Source organism: Accipiter gentilis, chromosome 29, assembly GCF_929443795.1.
Source record: "Accipiter gentilis chromosome 29, bAccGen1.1, whole genome shotgun sequence".
In the NCBI taxonomy this organism is placed as follows: domain Eukaryota; kingdom Metazoa; phylum Chordata; class Aves; order Accipitriformes; family Accipitridae; genus Astur; species Astur gentilis.
Window position 1 is genome coordinate 13,919,501 of NC_064908.1, and position 7,988 is coordinate 13,927,488.

Sequence of the window (7,988 nt, forward strand, 5' to 3'; positions counted from 1 at the left end):
ACCCAGGGGACCATGGCCCTGGGCTGCAGGGGCACATCTCACCCCCCTCCTGAGCCCCATGCAAAACACAGCACCCCCCAAAATCCCACCATAGGGTCTAGCCCAGCACGGCTGCAAGGATAAAGGATCACCTAACATTTCCAATACTGCTTTCTGTAGGCGATGGGTTCAGAAGTCAAAGCCAGCATGACACTGGGCAGGCGTGCTCTGGATATCGCCCTTGTTCCCGGTGCTGTGCTGGTGTAACGCCACTGAACAGCAGTGCCAGGACCTGCGGGTCCGGTGCTGGGCTCCCCAGCGTAGCAGCCTCCCTGCATAGTTCAGCTGATGCCCAGGACAGGCTGGATGCCATGCAGAGCATCCCACTGGGACTGGGACTGGAGGGATGAACACCCTCCAGTAATGCAGAAGAGAGACAAAATCACTACATGATGAATAATTATTGCCGGAGATAGCAGTGTGGGATACTCAAACCTCCACACCAGCCTCGTGCAGCTCTTGCTGAATTCAAGAGTAACTCACGCTTTTGACTCCCCCCCCATCCCCTCCAGGTCCTGCTGGAGAAGAAATCTATAATTTGGGGTCTGGATTTTCCATTGCCTTGGTAACGTATTTCCTTGTTGTGTCCATCACCTCGCAGAAATGTGTGCTAAAGGTGTGAGGAGAAAGGCGAAAAGTGGTGTGGCCACCAGAGGAAACACATTGTCCTGGGAACCCAATGGTCTTCCCACCTGCAGACTCAGGTCTATGATTAACCACACAGGTGGCCAGGGCAGACCCGTGGTTTCATGAAAAGGGAAACAGAAGATAACTGGTTTGCTCTGATTTAGTGGAATAACAGTACTGATGGTGCCTCACTCCAGGGTAGAAGCAGGGCTGGATTTATATAGCGGAAATTCAGCTGTCCAGAAGTTAACAAAGCGCTTGTTGACTTTAGGGGCAGAGGGGGGTGTTGAATTCAAAGGCTGCAGATTTGTTGGCTGCATGCCCGAGTCCTACAAACAGCCAGGAGGGCTTGTCCAGGTGTTTTACCAGGCATGAAGTGAGCTGGTCCAGCTCAGGAGATGTCCTCCCCCTCCATTCAGAAAACCCAACATTTGGCTCAGAAGAAGAGGCCATCCTTTAGATCAGCAATGCTTCTCCGTGCTTCGTTTCCTGATCTCCAAAAAAGGAGGGGGCAGGAGAATTTCCAGCCTTATGAGGAGGTCCTGAGGATTTATTTGTGAAATCTCTCAGTAGTAGCATTTCCCTAATACCTGCTCCCACAAGACCTCCAGTGCCTGCAGGTGAGATGAGCTCACCCCACTGCATCCCTGGGGTGAGCTCCCGGCAGCAGCCTGGACAGTGCGAGACAGCAGCCACCACACCAGGGACATTGGCAAAGGGACATAGACATGGATTCTGGAGCTACCAGCTAAATAGCCTTGGGCTTTTTCACATGTGAATTGAGTTTTAGCCTTAGAGCTTGTTATATGGCATCATTTATTGCAGAGAAAGTACAGCAGTTGGCATAGACATTGCCCTAGAGAGGAAGTGTCCTGATGCCCCACCGTGCACTCAGCCACACCGGCTGTGCTCGAAGAGGGTTAATCAGCTCTTTTTTTCTTTCAAACCCTTTACTTTCAAATAGAGCAGTATCCACAAAACACTGCTGTGCTCCAGGGAGATGACAGGCCAGATCCTGGCTCACTTCGGGCCCAAACCCAACAGGGAGCAATCAAGCTGGAGCTGTGAAGGCAGCAGTAATTCGTGACCCTGTTCTGGTCGGCCCAAGAGGCTCCGTGACCTGCTAGGGAGGCGCCGGGGCAGATTACTCACACCACAAGTATGAGCAAGCAGGGAAAGACGACCGTGTAGGGCTGTGTTGCTGAGCTAGAGGTCGAAGGCAGAGACACGGAGAGCCCACGGAGACGCTGGGAGAGTCCCTCAGCACATGCACGGCCCCGTGCAGCGCCCAGCACTGGCAGCGCCCAGCACCCCGGAGCCTCATGAGCAGCTGCACGATGGGCAAGGTTGCAGAAAATTAAGCCCTGGGTGTGTAGTTCTGCAAGCCGTCCTCACCTGGACCCTCGATGAGCTTGACCTGCATGAATCCTGTAAGCATCAGCTTTGCGGTTACGGGTGAACTTGCAGACTGCCTTACAGGTGCTGAAGAGCAAACGGGAGGCCCCAAGCTGACAGCTACTGGAATACCCAAGTGGTTTTGAGGATCAGACCCATATTTTGGCTGCAGCTTGGCTCACTATGCTCTCTAAGCTGGATCTGAGCTTCTTCCCCACAGCTTTGTACTACATGGATGTTTCCGTGCAGCCAAGAGATTTGCTCGGCGACTAACATAAACTTGGGAAATGTTCCTTCAGCCAGGATGTTATATAAAGTGCATTTCCTATGATGCATGATTTCTCTGTTGGCACCATTGTGCCTGTGCAAGGAATATCCATGGTGATGGTGCCCACGGCATCTCGCCTGTACCGCCTGCAAATAGCTGAAATGCTCTGATTTAAATAGGTGCAGGTGCTTGGAAAAGCCACTTAAACAGAGTCATTGTTCTGTTGGACAACACAAGCGTGTCAAAAAGAAAACATCAAAAGATCATGACCATTGCACAGAAACATCATGTCAGGGACAGAAAGAGAAACACATTGCTCCTACCAAGTCACAACATCCTCTTCCCAAACTTTTGGAATGAGTTATCTTGAGTTTTTCCATTTTGAAACAATTTTTAATATCTAATTTTAGAATATAAAATAAATCATCATGAAAACAAAAATGTTTTCAATTATTAAAATCTGTTTGACCAAGCACAAAATATTTTTTCCAGCCTAACTCTCACAGAGATTTTGAAACTTTCCAATGTCTCTCCCGGCTGGAAGAAAAGTCCTTGCCAGATCTCAGATACCCAACCAGTCTGTCCAGAGCAGACACAGAGAAGGTGTATGAACACAGCCAACAGAGTGTTGTGTTGAAATCCTCTGGCTCTGCTACCGAGACTTCACCCTGAGAACACTGAGATGCAATGAAATTCACCCTTGTTATGAGAATCAGCACAGGCCACATGAGTTACTTTATTCTTCAGAGTTCATGAGGCACCGAGGTCTTGGATGGGTGGCAGCACAAGGGTCATCATCAGCTGCTCACCTGACGAGGAGGTCCTGGCTCAGAAGTGACTTTTGTTGTCATAAAACATCTCCGGTACCTTGTGCTTGAAGCAAAACCTCCTCAAATGTGGGTTCTTCCTGACGCTGTCCCACATTTCCTCTGTGACTTCAGAAGTCATTTAATCTGGATGCCCAACCACGTGGTGAGCTGGGCTGGAGGGGAGAAGAGAAGGGGATGCTACTTCCAAAGAGCGAGTGGATGCTGTGAATGTGCCAGGGGGTAGGATTACCTCCCTTTTCCAGCCAAAACTCATCAAGGTCACTAAAGTGAAGAGTAGTCCCACAACACCAAGAACCTCAGCTTCATGCACAGGTAGCAAAACTGCACGTGTTTACGCAGTAGAAAGTGCATGGCTGGTATTCCCAAGATTTTTGCACTGTTATTATTATTCACTTGGTGCATCCCTGTAATTAGGGCTTGCAAGGAAAAATGTGAAAAAGGATCCCATCCCAGCAAGGCATACAAGTACACCAATATATACAGGTATATGGTTTGAAAGCTAGCTTAGCTGCCAGCCCGGCGGAGCGTGCGTATGGCCGAGTCACCAACAGAGGGGAGCAGAAAGGGAGCTCTTGTGTCTGGTGACCCACTTTGCCCATGAGAGTGATGAAAACAAGACGGTGTCTGATAATTTGCTGCTGCTCTCTTTTTCTGCCATGCCGAGGAGTGCACAGCACCTTCTCCTGTCTCGGCCCTTCCTTGTGTCTTTTGCCCATGTCTAAGGCAAGAACAACAGCCCTGGCTTCTACAGAGGACTTGTTATTGAACACCCTGAGTGTAAGACTTGTTATGAGTTGTTTGGTTATTATGTTCAAGTGCCTGAGGGACTCAAGTCATCAAGTTGGTGATGGTTGAGCCATCCCAAAGGGAAGAAGGAAAGTGGGGCTTTCTCTTTTTAAAACCAGGGCTTTGTCTTTTTGCTTAATGCAAACACAGGGCTCTGCCATTCCCCTGGATCTGAGGCTCCCTGGTGGGTCACCAGCTCAGATGTTCACTGCCCAAAAAACAGCAGCATCCTTCTGGAACACACGGAGCCAAAGAGAAATGCCCCCTTTCTGCAAAAACAGGCTCCTTCAAGCCCCTTGCAGTACATACATTCATTAATTCACCCAGAACCACAGTCTAGCCTCAAGTTTCCGAGCAAATCCAACCTCTCCCATTAGCAGCCAGCATTTCCAGTACTCCCTTCTATATTTTCCTCTGCTATGCACAGGATTGCATGTTGTTTCCCAGCTCTTTTGGAGCAGCCTTCCCGTGGTTACCTTCTCCTCCTCTGCCTTCCCACGCTGCTCCCGTCCCCATCCCCTGCAAAGAGCCCCGCAGGAGACAGGCACCAGCCAAACAGTTCCACAATTTTTTCCTCAGTTTCAGAAGCAGAAACTTTTGTTGTTAAATCTCCAGAAAAAATAGCTGAATCTTTATAAACACCATAGGAGGAAAAGCCCCGTTTCAAGATCTAAGCAAAGTCAGGACGAATAATACAGAGCGGCCGGAGGGGGTTACTGTGCCCAAAGGGCAAGTGAAGGGGGAGAGGCAGGGGAACACAAAAGGAAATGCTTCATTAACTCCTCCTGAGGTTATCTGCTCGGTTTAAAAGCTAATGCCTGCTCCAAAACAGTACAATGCATTAGCTTGCAGCCCAGTTCATTACAGAGCTATTCCGTGCAACCAGGGACACCTTCTACCGGGGCCTCTCTCAGGGCTGTCTGTGACCAGAGCCACCTGCCACCGCGGAGCCAAGCTAATGATCTGCCCCTCTGTTATTTGTTTCATGTTTTCTGAAATCGCTCAGCTTTATGATCCTGTTCTCCATTATCTAGGAACGGATCTCAAAGTAAGTGGCTGTAGTTTATGGGGGCATATTTTTCTCCTCGCGCTTCCCCAGGTCCTTGAGGTTTTTCAGCTAGACTGAGCCGTTTGGATGAGCGTGGCGGTAAGTCTTGTCATGGCAGCATTGGACAGAAGTAGATTGTATGGGAACCGAGATGCTCCAGGGAATAAAACCTCCTGGACAGAGTCCCCTGGGGCTGCTGGTGGCCTCCCTCTTTGAGGAGGACATGCCTGCACAGCATCTCTCCCGCTTGGCTGTACCCAGCAGGCACCAAATACCCCAGCACAGGATTTTGTTACGGCTCCAGGCAGCTCGTTCCTGCAGGGTCCTGTCTCAGAGCCCATTTTTTCCTTCTCTCTCAGACAGCTGTTTACATTTTTGTTTGTGTGAATAATCTCAAATGTGAAGGCTTGGCTTTGCTTTTCACCCCATTAGATAATATTAATTACTGTAGGGAGCCAAGTGGCTTGGAAAAAGGGGTGAAAAAAACCACTTTGGAAAAGTTGCAGGCCTTGCAAGTATTTAAAGGGCCATCTGCATCTCCTCCAAAATTGTAGAGACAAATGAGAGCAGCAGTAGTGCATATTTATTCAGTAGACATCATGGCAACATTTCTGCTTCTGTCTCAGCCAAGAACTAGCACTGAAAATGTAAGGCTTGCTATTCCTTGAGCCCTCCTCTCTGTTGGGAATGTAGCAGAGAGGTTGATTGAACGTGTGGTGGGACCTGACCTCTGGAAGGAGTCACCTGGATTTTTAGGTCAAATGCCAGCTCTGCTCTCTGCCTCCTCCCTCCACATGCATCTCACCTTTTGGCTTCCCTTTTAGAGCTGCTGCAAATCTTCTCCTCGTAGGGTTTCCAATAACATTATGGGTTGGCTGGTCCTCAGAAAGATGCTTGACTCAAGCAACCAAGCAGTATCCTCTGGTGGGCAGGGATGCAAACAGAAATGCAGATTTCTGATCCTTACCTACTGCCCCATATGCACGGATTCCCCTCTGTGGAATCTTTCTTTGGGGATTTAGGTACCGTCCCTGAAAGACACGTCTCCTCACTTCATATCTGGACATAAATATTTGTTAGGCATAACAAGGAAAGACCGAAATCCATTTTAACATGTGCAGTGAGACAGGCTGTTCAAGAACAATAATAAATAACAATAAGTTGATTAATAATTCATCTGTTTCAGGCAAACATCTTCTCCAGGCAGTCACTCCTGCCTACAGTCTCTCTGATATTAAGCAAAGGCTACTTAGGCCTGGCCCTGATTTTTCATTTGGATCCCAGCCAGCAAAGCTTCCGGGTGGATGATGCTGATTTACAGCCCATCTACGTTTGCAGCTATATTTACACTGGGATTTTTTGGGGGGGAGGAGGGCTGAATTACCTTTCAGGGCAATCATCAGTTTTGAAATATAGGAAGGAAACAGCAGCAATTGGAGGAAACCTAAAGTGAAATTCAGTCACAAATCTTGTACATTAATTCCTGTTCCATCTCTCTGCTTCCCCAGCACTTGCCTTGGGAAGTCGTGCCTGTTACTGGCATGCTTTTCGCCAGAGATATTATATTGCTATAAATGTCAGACATTTGAAGAACAATACTATCTATTAGCATGTAAAAGAGTATTATTGTCTGCAAGTTACTAGGTTCAAAGGCAGCATTGTGCTTGGCAAATTGCTGTCCGCAGCTCCCAGCAAACGCGTCTCCTAGTGCCCAGCTCCGAGAGCTGATGGCACACAGTACGGAGAGACAGAGGGTCTCACCCAGCCGAAAACACAGTGCTCAGCAAAAGGACAAAATTAGGTAGGAAGACTACAAATGTCTTCAATACACTTTTGCTATTCTTTTACGTTACTACTAACTTTCCCTTTGAAAGCAACCTCGGCTTCTAGGTCTTTCCTTCTACTCCTATACTAAAATGATACTAAAATTGAGAGAGACCTTCAAAACATAACCTAAATCATCTGCTGCGGAGAGCAAGCCCTTCTCGGTCCCTCGGAAGGAGTCAGTTTGAACCATCCAAGCATCTGCCCGTTGACTTGAGGGGAATGGTGCTCTCACACCCCAGATGTGCTCCATCTGACAGGCGGTAGATCGTTTCCAGCTGCTTCTCCAGCAGCAACTTGTAGCTGCTTTCCATCCCCAGCCCCTCGCCGGAGCTCGGGGTGGGGTAACGCGGAGCCCGGGGTGTCACAGTTACGCCGCAGAGCGCATGCAAAGGCGCTGCGCCTTTGAACTCGGGTTGAAATGGTGTCTTGGCACACTCTGGAGTGCCATGTATAAATAGTGCTCAACTCCTACAGCCCTGCTGTCACCCGTTAAGATCAAAGTATTTATTAAAAAAGTGTGAGTCGTGCTTTGTCTTGCAGAACGGAGACTCTATTGCCCTGGCCCAGTAACTCCACAAGATCTCAGCTCCATGGGCATCTCTGCTCTTGGGCCACCCAACTCTCCCTGTCCCTTCCTGCGGCCCCATTCCTCCCCGGCTCCCATCTGCTTCTTCCCACTCAACTCATTCGACAGAGGGAGTTGTATTTGTGGGTGTTGTGCCCACGCTTTCGACTAGAAATTTGACTGTAAGATGCATGAATTGAAGGTAAAATCCTTGCTGCGAGAGGTGTGACGGTAAGCACCCAGCACCCAGTGTTGGCAGCTGGGTGTCTCGGGTGGGAGCGGATGGCCCAGGAGAAACCACAGGGTTTGCTGCCAACTCTGGCCATGCTCCTGCTGGAAACAAATAATTGTAGGGAAGGATATATGGCTGGGTACAAAACTATACGCAATGCCTATTTGCAGTGATTTACCCAAAAAAACACAGTGGCGCAGACGCCCCACGGAGCTGCGCTGGCCCCTCTCTGCGCCTCTCAGCGAAGCACGTGAATTTGGGCAGAGTGCGGTTTCAATGCGGGTGGCGAAGCTTGTGCCCGTGAGCATCTGGATTAGAAAAGAGCAACAACCCCAGCGCCTTTGCAGCAATAGGCTCTGATGCAGGGGAAC